This window comes from Macrotis lagotis, chromosome 1 (genome assembly GCF_037893015.1).
Source record: "Macrotis lagotis isolate mMagLag1 chromosome 1, bilby.v1.9.chrom.fasta, whole genome shotgun sequence".
Taxonomy (NCBI): domain Eukaryota; kingdom Metazoa; phylum Chordata; class Mammalia; order Peramelemorphia; family Peramelidae; genus Macrotis; species Macrotis lagotis.
In genome coordinates this window covers 469,275,098-469,294,956 of record NC_133658.1, presented here as the reverse complement: position 1 = coordinate 469,294,956, position 19,859 = coordinate 469,275,098, and positions in this window count along the sequence as shown.

Genomic DNA, 19,859 nt, shown 5'->3' with positions numbered 1-19,859 from the left:
TGGAGATAGAACAGCATATGTCTTTTTCTCTGCAGTATGTGGAACTTATACAAAAATTGACCATGTACTATGATATAAAAACCTAATGGTCAACTGCAGAAAGGCAGAAGTACTGAATACATCTTTTTCAGATCACAATGCAATAGAAGGCATATGCAATATTGGGTCAAGCAGATATAGACCAAGAACAAATTGGTATTTGAAAGACCATTTTAAAGAATGAGTGGAACTACATACAAATTGTAGAAAGAATTGACCATTTCATCCTAGAATTAAATATACAACTAAAAAAATTAGAGAAATAGCAAATTAAAAATCCCCAATTAAATACCAAATAATCAATACTAATAATCAAAGGAGAGATTAATAAAATCAAAAGCAAAAAAATATATTGAATTAATAAATGAAACTAAAAGTTGGTTTACAACTAATGATTCTGAACAAGTACTCATTTCTAAAATATACAGAGAACTGAGTCATTTTCTTTTTAAAAAAAGTAATTCCCCAAATGACAAATGGTCAAAGGATATGCAAAGGCAAGTTACATATAAGGAGATCAAAGCAATCCATAGCCATATGAAAATTTTCTCTAAATCATTAATTATTAGAGAAATGCAAATTAAAGGGTCTCTGAAGTACCATGGCACAACTCTCAAACTGGCCAATATGACCAGAAAGGATAATGATTATAGTTGGAAGGGTTGTGGGAAATCTGGGACACTATTACACTCTTGATGGACCTGTCAACTCATCCAACTTTTCTGGAGAGAAATTTGAAACTATGCCCAAAGGGCAACAAAAATGAACATACCCTTTGATCCAGCAATACCACTACTGGATATATACCACAAAGAGATGATGAAAAGGGTAAAAACACATCACTTTTACAAAAATATTTGTAGCAGCCCTATTTGTGGTGGCAAAGAATTGGAAATCAAGGAAATGTCCTTCAATTATGGAATGGCTTAGCAAACTGTGGTATATGTATGTCATGCAACACTATTGTTCTATTAGATACAAGGACAAGGAGTGATGGGAGTTCAGGGAAGCCTAGAGGGATTTGCCTGAAATGATGCTGAGTGAGATGAGCAGAACCAGACAAACACTATGCACCCTATCAGCAACGTGGGGGTGATGTTCAACCTTGATGCAGTTGCTCATTCCCTCAGTGAAACAACCAGGGACAATTTTGGGCTGTCTTCAATGGAGAATGCAATCTGTATCCAGTTAAAGAGCTGTGGAGTTTGAACAAATTTCAAGATCTATTCCCTTTAATTTAGAAAAAAACAGATATCTTACTGTCTGGTCTTGCTGTCTCTTATACTTTTTGTTTCTTCCTTAAGGATGTGATTTCTCTCTCATCACAATCAATTTGTATCAATGGACATCATGGAAAAAAATAATAACTGATAGATTGCTTTGCATGGTAGGGTTGGGAGAGGGAAGTAAGATTGGGAGAAAAATTGTAAAACTCAAAACTCAAATAAAATCTCATATATATATATATATATATATATATATATATATATATATATATATATATATATACACATAAAGCTCTTTTCCTAATCTTGGTTTTCTAGTAGCCCAATACATATTAAATTTTCTCTTCTGGATCTGTTGTTTTCCCAATGAAATATTTCATGTTTTTTTCTAGTTTTTCATTGTTTCAGTATTGTTTTATTGTTTCTTGATTCTTCACAAAGTCATCAGCTTCCCTTAGCTCCATTAGACATTTGAAGAAGTTGCTTTCTTCAGAGAGCTTTCTTATCTCCTTTCCCATCTGGGCAATGCTCCTTTTTGAAATATTCTTTGCATTAACTTTTTGGACTGCTTTTTCCATTTGACTTAAACTGTTTTTTAACATGGTATTTTTTTTTTTTTAGTTTTTTGCTAGGCAATGGGGTTAAATGGCTTGCCCAAGGCCACACAGCTAGGTAATTATTAACTGTCTGAGACCAGATTTGCACCCAGGTACTCCTGACTCCAGGGCCGGTGCTTTATCCGCTGAGCCGCTAAGCCACCTAGCCACCCCCAAAGAAGCTATTTTTTTTTAGGTTTTTGCAAGGCAAACGGGGATAAGTGGCTTGTCCAAGGCCACACAGCTAGGTAATTATTAAGTGTCTGAGACTGGATTTGAACCCAGGGAATCCTGACTCCAGGGCCAGTGCTTTATCCACTCTGCCACCTAGCTGCTCAACATGGTGTTTTCTTCCGCATTTTGGGGGGTCTCCTTGACCAAGTGGCTGACTTGGTTTTCATGTTTTTACTGCATTGCTTCCATTTTTCTTTTTCTTTTTTTCTTTTTTTTTATTTAGCCCTTGATTTATTGATACCACAATGAAGTGATTTATTCATTTATGACCAGTTTCAAATTGCATGTCTACATCCTTGGATTAGCATTAAAAGGGGAAGAGGGATTTAGAGAGAAAGAACCAAAGCTAAGAAGGCAGGCTTGGTGGAAGAGACCCTACAACCCAGGTTAAAATATTCTCAAGGTCTTTACCAGTCATACACTTCCTCCCTCTCTCCCAGCTCTTCTCTCTCTCTTTTTTTTAATTTATTTTATTCTCATTTTGCACAAATGTTTTTTTTTGACATTAATAAAATATTCTTGTTTGCTAGTAAACAAAATACTCCTCTTCCCCCATGAATATAGACAGACTTGCTTGGGCAAAAAATAAAGGGGAGAGAAAAAAATTAAAATTAAAAAAAATAATACTAATAATTGTAGGTATGGCCAGGTGGCACAATGGACGAAGCACCAGCCCTGGAGCCATGAGCACCCGAGCCCATATCCAGCCTCGTAATCCCAACAATCACCCAGCCGTGTGACATGCAAGCTCCCCGATCCCCACTGCCCTGCAAAAACCAAAAAGAAGAAAACAAAAAGACCCAAAATAAAATAAAATAGTAATAATAGTAGGGGTGGCTGGGTGGCAGACAGAGCATTGACCCTTGAGCAAGGAGCACCTGGGTCCAAATCCTGTACCAGAAACCCAAAGGTCACCCTGCTATGTGGCCCCAGGAAGGTCATTCAGCGCCACTTGCCCTGCAACCTCCCCCAAATAATAATAACAAAAAATGTGCTTGAGTCTTTGTTCTAACACCAACAACTCTGTCATGGGTGGATCACATTCTTTATGATAAGTCCATCACAAAAGTTACTTCCATATTTTTCCACCGTTGCCATTTCTGATTGCAACTCCCACCTTTCTTATTTCTCCACTACCATGTACTCTATTTTCTCTCTCCTTTCACTCTGACTCTGCTGTAGGGTCGTTGACTGGCTCAGCAGACAGATCCCTGGTCCGGGGGCCAAGAAGCCCTGAGCCCCCATACCACCCTTAGGCCCAGAATCCAAATGGCCCCATGATCCTGTACAGGCTACCCAATCCCAGCCCCTTGCAAGAAGTAAAAAAGAAAATGTGTTATATCTGACCACTCACCCCCCATGGTCCATCCTTTCCTCCATCACTCACATCCCCAACCCTTCCCCCTGCTCTCCCCTCCTTCTTACTCCAGATGTCTATACCCCATTGAGTATATATGCTGTGTCCTCTCCTAACTACCTCTGTTGAGAGCAAAGATTCCCTCATTCCCCCTTGCCTCTCCCCTTCCATATCATTGCAATAGCTCATTGTAATAAAAAAAAAATCTTACATGAAATATCTTGGACTATTCCCCCTCTCCTTTTTCTTTCTCCCATTCCATTTCCCTTTTTTTCTATTGACTCCATTTTTACACCATATTTTATCTTCGAATTCAGCATTCTCCTGTGCTTCAACTATAAAAGCTTTCTCTACCTGCTCTATTAACTAAGAAGGTTCATATGAGTATTATCAGTGTCATTTTTCTATGCAGGAATACATGCATTTCATCCTCATTAAGTCCCTCATATTTCCCCCCTCTCCTCCAATCTCCATGCTTCACCTGAGTCCTGCATCTGAAGATCAAACCTTCTGTTCAGCTCTGGCGATTCCAAAAGGAACCTTTGAAATTTCCCTGGTTCATTGAAAGTCCATCTTTTTCCCTGGAAGAGGACATTCAGCCTTGCTGGGTAGTTCATTCTTGGCTGCATTCTAAGCTCTTTTGCCTTTAGGTATATTGTATTCCAAGCCCTACGAGCTTCCAATGTAGCTGCTGCTAAGTCCTGTGTGATCCTGACTGCAGCTCCACGATATTTGAACTGTGCCCTTCTGGCTGCTTGTAATATTTTCTCTTTGACTTGGGAGTTCTGGAATTTGGCTATAATATTCCTAGGGGTTGTTTTTTTGGGATCTCTTTCTCAGAGGGATCAGTTGATTCTCTCCATTTCTATTTTGCCCTCTGCTTCTAGAATATCAGGGCAATTTTCCTGTAGTAATTCTTTGAAAATGTTGTCAAGGATCTTTTCCTGGTCATGACTTTCAGGTATTCCAATAATTTTTAAATTATTTTTCCTAAGTCTGTTTTACATATCAGTTGTTTTTTCAATGAGATATTTCATATTTTCTTCTAATTTTTCATTTTTTTGGTTTTGAAGTATTGATTCCTGATTTCTGGTAATTTCATCAATCTCCCTGAATTCTATTCTTTGTCTGAAGGATTTGTTCTCCTCAGAGAGTTTTTTTATCTCTTTTTCCATCTGTCCAATTTTGCTTTTTAAAGCATTCTTCTCCTCAATAACTTTTTTGAACTGTTTTATCCATTTGACCTAAGCTGGTTTTTAGCATGCTATTTTCTTCAGCATTTTTTTGGATTTCCTTGACTAAGCAGCTGACTTCATTTTCATGTTTTTCCTGCATCTCTTCCCTTTCTTTTTCCCATTTTTTCTTCCAACTCCCTCATTTGATTTTCAAAGTCTTTTTTGAGCTCTTGTCATAGCCTGAGCCCAATTTCTGTTTTTCTTGGAGTCTTTAGATGCAGGAGTTTGTGCTTCCTCATCTTCAGACTGAGTATTTTTATCCTTCTTGGGATCATTTGCAAAATATTTCTCAATAGTCTTCCTTTTGTTTCTCTGCTTGCTCATTTTCCCAGCCTGGGCCTGGTTTGGGGTGCTTCCTGAGCTTTTGGGAAACTCCCACAAGGGTCTCAGTGTGTGAGGCTCTTTCCTCCCTCCTGGTCTGTGAAGGACCATAAGCACCTCCCTCTGCCACGGGGCTGAGGTGGTGGGGGTCTGCTCTTCTGTTGGGGGGGGGGGGCTTAACTGCGATCAGGATCTGAATGTGGTCAGAGCCCCAGAGTCCTGTTCCAGAGGCAGAGGACAGAGCACTGCAGTTTCTCTCTTCACTCCCCTCCCTCAGCTCAATGGGCTCATGCCCTGGGGGCTAATGCTTAAGGTCTCTGCCTGCTTCTGTTTCTGGGTCTGGGCTGCTGAAAGACCAAGCTGCTTCCTGTGTGCCCCCAGGGCTGGGCTCCACATGCTCGCTCTGGCAGAGGTCCCCTGCTGTTCCCCCACTTTGTTCCCTGTGCTCCTCGGGGTGCAGCTCAGGATACTCCCCCGCTGCTGTGAGCTGTGACTCCCAGCACCCTGGGCTGCCTCCGGGAGGCTGAAGTTCTTTCGCTCTGGTGTGCCACCCCTCTGGCGAGCAGTCTCTCCGATCCTAGGGAGCAGAGCCTTTCTGCTCTTTTCCAGGTTACCTTGAGTAGCAGAACTGCCTCACTGGGTCCCTTTGTGGGTTCTGTCTCTTGAAAGTTTAGTTTGAGTCCTTAGCTAATGAGTTTTATCAGAGAGCTCCTAAGACTTGATCCCTTCTTGTCGCCATCTTGGCTCCACCCCCGCTACCATTTTTCTTTCCAATTTTTCTGCTACCTTTCTTATTTGAATTTGAAATTATTTTTTGAGATCTGCCATACCTTAAGCCCAATTCTAATTTTGTTTGGATGCAGAAGCTTAGACATTGTCATTTTCTGAGTGTGTGTTTTGAACCTCCATGAGTCCAAATTAATTATCTATGGCAAGTATCTATAGTTCTTTTTTCCTGATTACTCGTTTCCCTAGTCTATGTCCTTGTTTTAAGGTCTTTTGAGTGTTATTGAACACCCCTGCAAGGACTTCAATGTCTTATGAGAGTCTCTGACTGCTCTTCTGGCCTGTACTCTGGTCTGTGGATGTCGACAAGCAATCCCCTCTGTCCTGCATCTGTGAGAAGCATCCCTGTTCTATGGCAGTAAGGTGCTATAGGCTGAACCCAGGGTCTGAATATGGGCAAAGCACAAAACTCCTTTTCCAGGGACCGAGGAAAGACCCTGACATTCTGCCCCCACCTCAGTCTAGAGGCTGAGTGTTCTGGAAGCAACTGTCAGCCTGCTTCCCTTTCCTAGGCCCATGATTGTACTGGAGGCCATGTTGGCCTGGGCTCTGTAGTCACTCAGGCAGAGTTTTCCCCAATGATCTTCTATGTTGTACTTGGTGGTCCATAGGTTTGGAAGTCTGGAAACTGCTTCTCCTACCACAGATCAGCACCCCCAAGATCTAGGTATCTCATAGGCTATTCTTCCTACCCTTCCAACCCCCTGGAACAGAAACATCCCAAGATCTTCCAGATTACCTTGGGCTAGAAAATTGCCTCACTGTGTCTTTCTGTGGGTTTTTTTTCTCTTGAAAACTTAGTTAGAGTCAGAATTGTATGATTTTTGGAATATTTTGTAAGAATGCTTCTGGGAAATCCTGATCTTATGCAAATATCTAGGCTTCACTTCTGCTTTTATTATCATTCTTTAAACTTTCTGACCATTTTTCAGCATTTGAAATATCACTACACTCTATTCTCTTTTTTTGTTAGTTTTTTTTGTTTTCAAGGCAAAGAGGTTAAATGACTTGCCCAAGGTCACACAACTAGGTAATTATTAAGTGTCTGAGGCCAGATATGAACTCAGGTCCTCCTGACTCCAGGGTTGTTGCTCTATCCATTATGCCACTTAGCCACCCAGTTCTCTGGATTTTTAATGCCAATTGTCTTTCTTAATTCTTCTTCTATGTATCTAAATGCTCTCCAGGTTTCTTTCACGTACTATCATCCATAGAATATCCATTAACTTCAGGCATAGATCTGATCTCTGTCTGTAGGTTCTCATTTGGATATAACCAAGTTTTTCATGGTTTCATGGTTTCAAGGATTATTTCTTTAGAGGTCTCAAAGATCTCTTTTTTGACCATTTATTTCCTCACTGAGTACACAGCAATATTACTACTTGCTCTATTTCCAAAGACAATTACAGAAAAAAAGAAAAGTACTTATGTTTTCTCAAATTTTTACAGTAACTTTCTTTGTAGAGTCAAAGAACTGGAAATAGCATGGTAGTTCATTAAACAGGAATGGATGAAACAAGTTTTGGTATATGATTATTATTGAATATTACTATTATAAGAAATGAGATCATTGGTTTTAGAAAAGCATGGATAGACTTGCATGGAATAATGAAAATTAAAATTAACACAACCAAGATAATATTGTATACAGTAGCAATAATATTGTTTTAGGAACAACTGAGCAAGTAAGTTTCTTTCACTAGTATAATTATCCAAGTTAACTGTAAAAAATATAAATATTTTATGGGCATTCAGAAAAACAACTGATAATTAGAAGCATGTTTAAAATAATTTTACAATTATACATATCACACACACACATACACATAAACACTCCTACTTGAATCTAATGGTTCCATTTCTAGGGGAGAATATATGGAGGTAAGAAAAAAAGACATTTACATGAAAATGTCATTGTATTTTTAAAAGGAATGGCAAGTTGTTCGTACTAGATTTTCAGTTTTATGCATAATCATCTTTTTATTATACTGTTATAGAAATATTTATTTTACTTCATAAATAAAAAATAAATTTTTTAAAAGGAAAGAAAACTGAATCATAGCAGCCAAGTAGACATTTCTAAAGAGATGTTCTATAGATATCTAAACATTTTATTAATTAGGTGCAATATTATTATATTTATATTTATTGTATTTCTTATTATATTATACTTATATTTATTTCCAATATTTTTCCCTGTATTACCAAGAGAACAACTATTCTTCTAAGCAACTGGGTTTGCCAATTGCCACATTGCCACAAGTGTCACTCTTGACTGGAAAATAAAGAACCACTAGCAAAATGATTGAGGAGTGTGTAGACAAGTTCAGAAATTCCAGTACTGATTAGAAAACAAGGAATGACAACAACAAACTGGATGATGATCTTTAATGAAAAGTACAGAAATTTCCATTATATGTTATTTAGGCTCCTCAATTCTATTTTTTTAAATTTTTCATTATTTTTTCCCAACTACATTATTCTCAACATTCATTCATGTAAGATTTTGGATTCCAAAATTTTCTCCCTTCCTCTGTTCCTTCCCTCCTCCCTAAATTAACAATTATTATGATAAGATTATATACCTACAATAATGTTAAACATATTTCTATATTAGTAAAATTGTGAAAAAATAATCAGAAAAAGGTAAAAACTAGCAGAAGGAAAGGCAAAAACCCCAAAGAAAGTGAAAATAGAATGACTTAGTCTTCATTCAGACTCCATAATTCTTTTGCTGGGTATCAATGGCATTTTCCAGGGTAAGACTTTTATAATTATCTTTTATAATTGTATTGTGGAGAAGAGTTAAGTCTATCAGTACATTGTGGCTATTAATGTGTATAATATTCTTCTGGAATTAGAAACTGACAGAACGTCCATCAACTAGGGCATGTGACTATGATGGTACATTATGTTGTTTTAAGAAATGATTTTCTCACAAAAATCTGGAAAGATTCCCATGTTCAGAGGCAAAGGGAAATGTATTGTGTACAAAGTAGAAGTAATGCTGTAGGATAATCAGCACTGAATAACAACTTTTCTCAGAAATACTGTGACATAATTCTGACTTCTGATAAAGAATGATAACCATTCACACAACAAAAGAGCTAATGATTTCTGAAAAAAAAATTAAGCATACTTCTTTTACTTAATTTTTCTTGCTGTTTCTTTTGAGGGTGTTATGTTTTCTTTCAAGATATTGTTATGGAAATATTTTGAATGATTGCACATTGTACATCCAATTGCTTGCATTTTCAATGAGGATGAGGGTGGGGTAAAAGAAATGGAGAGAATTTGAAACTAAAAGTTTGAAAAATGAATGTTAAAAATAATTCTTAGAAGTTACCATGAAAAAACAACATAGTAAATAAATAAATAATTTCTAAAAATGGTCACTATAAATATTTTGTACATGAGAGTCCTTTTGTTTGTTTTTATGATGATCTCTTTGGAATACAGGCATAGTAATGTCATTGCTGGATCCAAGGGCAAACATAGTTTTATAACCCTTTGGGCATAGTTCCAAATTCTCTCCAAAATGTTTGGAGCAGTTGACAACTCCACCAATAATGAAATAGTGTACCAGTTTTTGCACATCCTCTTCAACTTTTATCATTTTCCCTTTCTGCCATATTAGTTAGTCCAATAGGTGTAAGGTATTACCTCATCATTATTTTGACTTGCATGTCTCTAATTAGTAGTTCTCTAGAGAATTTCTTTGTATGATTTTAGATAGCTTTAATTTCTTCATCTGATACCTGCTTAATCACACCCTTTGACCCTGTATGATTTGTAGAATGGCTTGGATTCTTATAAATTTGTGTGAGTTCACTAAATAATGTAGAAATGAGGACATTATCCAAAACACAGGCTGTAAAATGAGTTTCCTACCTTTGTGCTTTCCTTTTAATCTTGGTTCCTTTGGTTGTATTTGTGCGAAAGTTTTTCCACTAAGTGTGATCACAATAATCCATTTTGTAATTGATAATGTTCCCTATCTCTTTTTTGATCAGTTTCTCCCCTTTGATAGATCTAACAGACAATTTTTTGGTTCCTTTAATTGGTCTTTGTTGGTCACCTTATATCTAAGTCCTGTATGAATTTTGACCTTTCTTTTGTGTAGATTCTGAGATGTGGGTCTATGCCTACTTTTTGCAATACTATTTTTCATTTTTGAAGTCGATTACATCTAATTGTGAGTTCTTATCCCAGAAACTAATGTGTTTGGGCATATCAAGCAGTCATTTACTGCCATATCTTTTGTATCTATTCTATTCCACTAATCCACTTCTTTATTTCTTAGGCAATAACAGAAGTTTTGATAATTGCCACTTTATAATATAGGTTTAAATCTGGTACAGATCTTTGCATTTTTTTCATTAATTCCTTCTATTTTCTTGATCTGTTGCTACTGATGAATTTTGTATTATTTCTTCTAGCTCTACAACATAGATTTTTTGGTACTTTAATTGTTATGGCATTGAATAAGCAATATAATTTGGGTAGAATTATTATTTTATCATATTAATTCAGCCAAACTAAATAATAGAGATAAAAATGAGCATCCCTATTTCAACTCTGACCTTATGGGAAATTCTTTTAACTTCTCCCCATTATAGATAATGCTTGCTGATGGATTTAGGTAGGTACTGCTTATGTTTTTAAGGAAATGTTCACTTATTCCTATGATCTCTAGAATTTTTAATAAGAATGTATTTTTGAAAAGATTTTTCAGCACCTAATTAGATTGTCCTAGGAATTTTGTCAATTTTGTTATGGATATGTTCAATTATGTTGATTGTTTCTTAATATTGAATATATATTCCTTTATACCTTTTATAAATGCTACTAAATCATACTATATTATCTTAATAATAACTTGCTATAATCTCTTTGATAAAATTTTATTTAATATTTTTGCATCAATATTTATTAGAGAGATTGGCATGTAATTTTCTTTATATAGTTTAGCTCTTCCTTGTTTAGGCATAAACATTGTATAGGTAGTCATAAAAGGAACTTTAAAGAAATGGTTCTTCACCAATTTTTTTCAAATAGTTTATATAGAATCAGAATTAATTGATCTTTAAATATATGGTAGAATTCACTTGTAAATGCATCTGGTCCAAGAAACATTTTCTTGGAGTATTCATTGATAGTGTCTTCAATTAATTTTCCTGAAATTGCGTTAATTATTCCTCTTCTGTTCATCTGTGTCATTTATATGTTTGTAAATATTCATCCATTTCACTTATATTATTAGATTATTTAGTTTGCAGTTGGATAAAATAGCTCTGAATAATGACTTTAATTTCTTACTTTTGTTGCTTTATTCATCCTTTCCATTTTTGATATTGGCAATTTGGTTTTCTTTCTTTTTTAATCAAATTAATCAAATGTTAATTTTTTGAAATATTTTTTAAAACTAATTCTTGGTTTTCTTTATGAATTCAAAAGTTTTCTTAGTCTCAATTTTGTTAACTTCATTGATTTTTCAGAATTTCTAATTTAGTATTTACTTGGAAATTTTTATTTGGTTATTGCTAGCCTTCTTTTAGTTGCATGCTCAATTCTTTGATCTCCTCTTACTTTGTTTTATTCATATAAGCATCTAGAGATATAAAATGTCCCTTGATACCTGTTCTGGCTGTATCTCACAAGTCTTAATATATGTCTCATTGTTGTTATTGTCTTGGATGAAATTATTTTGATTATTACTATAATTTGTTCTTTGATTCATTCATTCTTTAATATTAGATTATTTAATTTCCAATTAATTTTTATTTTGTCTTTCTTTGGGCCTTTAGTACTTGAAAGTTTTATTTGCATCATGATCTGAAAAGTATGAATTTAGCATTTCTATATTTCAACAAGTGATTGTGTAGTTTTTAGCTCCAAAGCATGGTCAATTTTTGTATAGGTGCCGTGTACCACAGGAAGAAAACAAAACATTTTTCTTCCTATTCCCAATGGAATTTTTTTTCCAAAGGACTATCTTATATAACTTTCTAAAATTCTATTCATTTTCTTAACTTCTTATTTTGTAGTTGGAGTCATCTAATTCTGAGAGAGGGAGGTTGAGGTCCTCCACTACTGTTTGATTGTCTTTGTCTTCCTCTAACTCATTTAGCTTTTCCTCTAAGAATGTGCCTGCTATATAATTTAGTGCATACATATTTAATGTTGATATTATTTCATTGGCTATTGTAATTTAAAGATGTAATTATCCCTTTTAATAAGATCTATTTTTTATTTTTGCTTTTGTGTTGCCTTAAATAAGGATAGCAATCCTTGCTTTTTATTTTATTTCACTGGAAGCATACTATATTCTTCTGCAGTCTTTAAACTTTATCTCTTGTGAATCTATTTGCCTAAGATGCATTTCTTGAAAACAACATATTATAGGATTCTGGTTATAATCACACTGCTATCTGCTTTCATTTTATGAAAATGTTCATCTCATTCAAATTTACATTTCTGATTACAGTCTTTGTATTTCAAAATTTTTCCTTGTAAACACTATTGTTAAGACTCTCATTTTTAACCCATTCTGCTATCCACTTCCATTTTATTGGAGAGTTCATCCCATTCATTCACCATTATAGTTACTAACTCTGACTTTTCCTCCATCCTATCTTTTTTGGTACTTTTCTTTCTACTTTCACCTTATTCATCCCCACCAGAATTTTGCTTCTGACCAGTTTACCCCAGTCTGCCCTCCATTCAATCTGTCCCTTTTCTTTTCTTCCCCCATTACCTTTTTCTTTCCCCTTCCCTTTACCCTTCCCTTCTTTCCATTCCTCTTTTACCTTTCTTGCTGCTTTTCCCTCCTACTTCCCAGTATGGTAGAATAAATTTCTCATTGGGAATATATGTCATTTTGCTCATTCAGTCAAATATGATTTAGTCAATGTTCAGACCCTCATTTCATTCCCCCTTCTCTAATAGGCCCTTTGTGCCTCTTTATGTTTTATTATTTATCTTCTTCTGACTCTACCTTCTTCTCCCAATATGATCCTTTTTTGTCTTGTTTTATAACTGTCATATACACATATCATTTAAACATATCACTTTCAACTATCCTAATAGAAATGCAATTCTCAAGAATTGTTATGATTATCACATCATAATCAATTTGTACCTATACCCTCTAAGAATGTTCCTTGAAATGGTTCTACTAAAATGCAATTCTCAAGAGTAACAAGTATTGCTTTCTTTTTACATTTCTACTTCTTGAATCATATATTTGAATATCAAATTTTCTGTTCAGTTCCAGTTCATCTTCTGTTCAGTTCTGTTTATCAGGTAAAGCTTAGAGTGAATTATTTAGTTGAAAATTCATCTTTTTTTTCAGGGGGCAGTTAGGTGGCACAGTAGATAGAGCACAGGCACTGGAGTCAGGAGGACTTGAGTTCAAATACAGCCTAAGATTTTTAATAATTCCCTAGCTGTGTGAACTTGGGTCACTCTTAACCCCATTGCCTTAAATAAAAAGAGAAAAATCCATCTTTGTGATCATACTATTAACTTAAGGTATTAATATACTCTAAACCATAGTTTTATTACCATTTGGGTGTAGTTCCAAATTGCTCTTTAGAATAGTAGAATAAGTTCATAACTCCATCAACAATGCATTAGTGTCCCCATTTTCCCATATACCCTCCAACATTGATCATTTTCCACTTTTTGTCACATTGGCTGAAGTAGGGATTTAGTAAAGGATTGCCTACCAGGACATCACTGTAATTTTATATTATACTATATGTGGGTGAAAATCACCAAATAACAGTAATACCTTTAACCATACTCATTGTTGTGATCCCCTGACCAGCAGGGGATACATTCAGCTGAGGAGAGAAAAGGAAACACATATACACCTGAGTGGGGAATACCAGGAGGACAACTGCCAGAGCTGAAAACATCAAACAGTTCTTATAGAAGAAAACCACAAAATTAGCATACAGGATAAAAACAATGATGTAACATTGTTATGGACAGGAAATAACCCAGCATGATGTGACCCAGTTCGAAAAGTTCAGGAAAAGGGCTTACTGAATACTGAGGCTATGAATGATGCAGTTGTGTTATCAAATCAGAGTTCTGTGGAAGCTTTCATCTCAAAGGTCACCAGAGCTCAGGTTGTTTTGGGCATAACTGGCCTCTTGACTCTGAATTTGTTTAAGTAGCCTCTACAACTCTTTATTTTCCCCTTGGAGGAAGAAGAGAATCTTTAAGTTAGGGAAGCATTATATATCTAGAGGACCATACAAGTCTTTAGAAAAGTTCCAATGCCTTTAAAAAAAATTCATGTTTCCCCCCACCATTATCTAATTAAATAAAATCAATTATAATTGATACTGCCAGAAATAATTATTTTAAAAAGCTAAGTGAAGAACTAGGATATTTTTAAAATCTGATTATTTCTCAGGTTCACTTTTAATGGAATAAATTGATATGGACCCTCATTTGTTGAATGGAGTCACTGGGTTAAAGATTAAAAAAAAATTTGTCAGAATTTCACAAACTTGAACCCAATTTTTTATGACCAAAGACTTTTTAATAGACATTAAGTGGTAGAATACTAGTCATAAGGTTCAGAAAAAAATTCTTCTCATTACTCTCTTTATGCATTGAAAGTAAACAATTATCCTACTCTGTTTTTGAAGTGATATAATAGATATCCCAATAATTGAAATTCTCCCTTGCTATTTCACCATACTGTCATGACATGGTAACCAGGTATTATTAACACTCAGTACAATCACTGCCTCCTCTAAAATTGAGATATCTATTTTTACCCCAAAATAACATATGCACAAATATATTACAATTTCTCTTTGACAGTATAAGATTTGACTAATTTGAGCTGTTCATTAAATTTGGCCTGAGAGAAAGATAAACTTGATGAAAGGAAAAAAAAATATTACCATGAATCAGACAAGGATACACAAAAACACAGATGTCTAGAGAGAGGTGTGAGTACATGTGCAATCAAAAAATGATACTAAATATATTTAGGAAACAATGGTGGTTCTAAAACAGACTAGATGAGTATACAGATTTACTAAGCATGTAAATAGAGATAATAATTTAGCAAATTGAAACTGAAGTCACCTACTAACTTGACCTAGAAAGAGAAGAAGAGAAATTCAGGGATGTATAAGTAATACCTACAGTTAGTGAATTTGGATGAAGAACCAAAAAAGAGACCAAAACAACATGCTCAGACAGGTTGTAAGAGAACCAGTAGGGAGCAGTGTCACAAACACATAAAAATGCATGCACAAAAAGCAAAAATCAAAACATAAAAAAATGGTAAAAATAAAACAAAAAAAAGATAAAAGCTTCCAGGAGGAGACAGTGAGCTGCAATGACAAATGCCATAGAGAATTTAAGTGTAAAGATTGATAAAATATCAATAAAATAATGAGAGATCACAGAAAATTTTCAATAGAGTGGTTTGACTTGAAAGATAATAATGGGAGACAAACTGAATTAGGTCATGAAGAGAGTGAGAATACCTATCATATTGTCCAATTTCATGAAAAAGAAAAATGAACAAGGTTGGAAAGGATGTAGGCAAATGTGGATACTAGGTGGAGTTATGAATTGATCCACCCATTCTGAATAATCCCCAAATGGCAGTAAAACAGTGCATACCCTTTGATCCAGGAATACCACTACTAAGTCTGTATCCTAAAACAATAATTAAAAAAATAACAAACAAAAGACTTATATGGACAAAAGTATTCTATTCCTGGCAGTTTTTTTTTTTTGTTGTTGTGGTAGTGGTAAAGAATTAGAAATTGAGGGAATGCCCATCAATTGGGGAATGACTAAACAATTTATGATGTATGAATGTGATGAAGTACTATTTCTTCCTGTAAGAAATCATGAAAGGATGGACTGCAGAAAAGCCTGTAAAGACCTACATGAACTGCTACAGAATTAAGTTAGCATAAGAACGCTGTACACAATTAGGAGCAATGTTGTGTGATGCTTAACTATGATGGACTTAACTCTTCTTAGCAATACAGTGATTAAAGAAAATTCTAAAGGATTTGTGATGGAAAATGCCATACACATTCAGAGGAAGAACTGTGGAATCTGGATGCAGGATAAAACATACTATTTTCAATTTTTGATGATTAATGTTTAATACTTTATGACTTGTTTTCCCCTTTTTATGTTTTTCACCTTTTGTTGATTCTTCTTTCACAACATAATGAATATGGAAATATGCTTAATACAGTACAAGTATAATCTATATCAGATCTTTAGTCATGGAAGGTAGGGAGAAGGGATGGTAACAAGGGAGAAAAATGTGAAACTCAAAACCCTACAGAAAAATGAAGGTTGAAAACTGTCTTTCAATGTGGTTGGAAAAATAAATAAATTAATTAAAATTTAAAAATAGAGAAAAAGAAAGAATAAGAAAGGAAAAGTGAAAAATTGTACACAAGAAAAGAGGAAGACATGGTATTATATTTTGAGTTAATGGAGTGATCCATGAGGAATTTTTTTTTTGGGGGGGGAAGCAGATTTAATAAGAAATTAGGAAAAATTAGTGTGACATCAGGACAGTCTGGTTGAGAAAACAGGAAGACTTTGGATTAAGGATAGTGTCTGACTTTTTATCTTAGGCAGAAATAAAGGTTATGATAATGAAAGAGGTCTTAGAGATGTGACATCATGTGAGGAAGAAAAAAGAGCTAAAACTAGTTTCCTCATAATCATAACTTGCAAATGAAAGATGTCTACAATAATATCAATAACAATTAAATTCAATATTGAATTAATAATTTTGATAGAGGATTATCATCTGTAAAAAGATGGAAAAGTTGATTTGCTGGAAAATTGTAATATCATAATTCTGACATTCAGCTCCAAGTAAAAGGGCAAGAGAGGCATTTTTTAAATGTAACTATTTTAGAGCAAAGAAAGGAAAGTTAAAGAAATCTGCTGATTATTGTAATTTTTATTATTTTTTTAGGTCTTTGCAAGGCAAATGGGGTTTAAGTGGCTTGCCCAAGGCCACACAACTAGGTAATTATTAAATGTCTGAGACCAGATTTGAACCCAGGTACTCCTAACTCCAGGGCCAGTGCTTTATCCACTGCACCACCTAGCCGCCCTTTATTGTAATTATTTTGATTAAAAAACAGATATATTTTTAAACAAAAAATAGCCTCAATTTGTTACTTCCATGCTCTGTTTTGAAGGATATTTATCTAGTCATGCTGTTTTTGATTGATACCTGCAGTGGAAGATGCAGTAGTTGAAAAGCCTCTCTTAAAAGCATTCTCTGTGCATTTTATTCTCTTATTAAAAATGTATATCATTGAAGATTGTTTGGCATAAGAGCATCATTTAGTGTTTCATTTAAGAATTCTGGTGTGGTTGCTATGGCAACTAGGTATTATTGTAATTCAGTACAGTCACTGCCTCCTCTCAAATCTAAGAAGGTATATTTTTTTTTTCCAAATAGAGCATAAGTACAAATACATTAAAAACATCCTTCAGGCCCATTAAGTTATTTTTAATTCAGAAAACTTTGAGATCCACCTAGTTTAGATTAATGCACATTATCTCAAATTCTAGGTATATGGATATCCAATCATACATAAAGATTGATGTAAAGTTGGGAAACTCTAATGCAACTATAGCTCAAGACATTCATTTTAAACAAGATAATCAGCACATTATAAATCTGTTGAAATTTGATACTCTCAAAAACTTCTAGTATAAAAAGTTACAATAGTTACTAACTCATTTGAATTCTGAAGAACCTTTCAAATCCTCAACTTTTATTTTTGCTGTTTGGGGAATTTTGCAACTAAAATTCACCATTTAAATCTGACTTTATATAAGAGGCCTTCCCCAATCCTTCTAAATTCTAGTGCATTCATTCTTTAATTATTACTTATATATCATTTATCCAGATTGCTTTATATGTATTTGTTTCTTTATTGTCTTCTCTATTAGAATCAAAGCTCATTTAGTGCAAGGTATGTCTTTTGCTTATTTTTCTATTCCTACAATTTAATACATAGCAAACACTTAAAAATGTTAAATGTTTGGAAATCTCTTGTCATTAAGGCAGAGGTCTGGTCCTCTGTCAAGGCATATGATGGCACAATAGATAAAGCATTGAGCCTACAGTATTGAATTTATGACTTCATTTCTTGCTTCAGACACATATTATCTGGGCAAGTCGCTCAATCTCTGTTTGTCTCAGTTTTCTCAATAGTGGGATAGAGATCAGAGTATTAACCCAAAATGATTTTTTTGAGCATAAGATGAGATAATATCTATTTAAAAATGTCAGTTCCTAGCCCATAATAGCAATTGAATAAAGTCTCATTCCCTTGCTCTCCCCTTCCCATTCTCAGGCCATCTACCTTTCTATCTGTAAATTGATACTTAAGTATGCATATATTTATACATATGCCTTCATATACATGGTTGTGTATATACACATGCAGCTAAATGTATGTTTCTCTTATGTATATATATATATATATATATATATATAATTTTTCTTTGTTGTTAATGAAAAATTCAGATAACCAGAAACATTTGGATAATAAACATATAGATTTAATTATAGAATTTTTTATAAATAAGCACAACAGGAAGAAAATGTGGAGGAAAAAGAAGATAATTTTTTGAAATTTTTACTCAACCATCAAGTACAAAATCTTTAGCTCCAAGATGACTGTATTTGTTTGTCAGTGAATTTCTTATCATGCTTCTTTTACATAGCTAAGTCTTATTGTCACTTCTTTCCCTACATATCCTAGGGCTGCTGGTTCTGCTTGGCTCAGCTTTCAATATCCTCACACTTTCCTTTTCATCTCAGAAGTTTGTAATATTTCCCTAATTCTTTTTTCATTGTTGTTCTTTTTATACAAATTTCTGGAATTTCTAAGACTTTCTTCCAACACCTTTGTAGATTTAAGAACTTATTCAGATTTTATTGGAAACTAATTATAATTGGTTGAATTAATAAATGTTCTTAACTCTTAATGACAATTTTTAAATATAGTGGAATAATCAATGAAGCCTGCTTATAAAATATATGACAAAATATACTCCAAGAATAAAGTTACAGTTTTACTTAAAAGACATCATTTATTGTGGAGTATGATTCATACACCCATCAAAATTTACTCTTTCAATATGAGCTTGCAAATCTGTTTTTAAAAATCATTCTCAGGCTGAGAGAATATAGTTGAGAATTATCTAAAAAAGTAAGAGGTGAACTTTGTTCATTTAAAAGAGCTAACAAATACCTCACCTCATTCTATTTTGAACTGTATTGTCAGGATTCTATATAGACTTATGAATAATTAGTCAAAAAAGAGAAAAAAAACAGATAATGATAGACAGAGGGAGGGAGGGAGAGAGAGAGAGAGAAAGAGAGAGAGAGAGAGAGAGAGAGAGAGAGAGAGAGAGAGAGAGAGAGATGAAAGAAAAAGCAATATATCCAACTAAGTACTGTTACCTACAGAGAAGATAAACAGTGAGAAAACTATTGTACTTAACACTATTCTAGAAGAAAATAAAGACAGGAAAGAGAAATTTTGGTCTTGTGTTCAACTGAATTGGAAGAAAACAGGGCCATGAGAAATATTTCAGAAATCTTTTATTTTCATGCACAATTTGCTGTCTATTTTATTCAATTGTCCTGCTAATACTCATATCTTGGTTTGCCCAAATAAGTCATAATGAGAGCTAAAAGTAATGCATTATCTTTTGTATTCTACACTTTGCCTGATTATAAGATCATATTTGTGAATTAGAAAGAATCTTAGAGGTTATTTAGTTCAGCCCATTAATAATACAGATTAGAAACTTAAAGCCAAGAAATTGAATGCTTTGACTGAGTAAGCAGCAAAGCAATAAATCCAAACTCATTATTCCAACTTCATTATATCTTTATACTTTATAGTGTTTTTTTAAATTGCACATAAAGAGAGCTATTAATACTCACTTTAATAAGATTTTGCAGTTCAAAGATTTTCTTCCTTGGCATTCCTTCCCAAGATGGCAAGTAATCTGA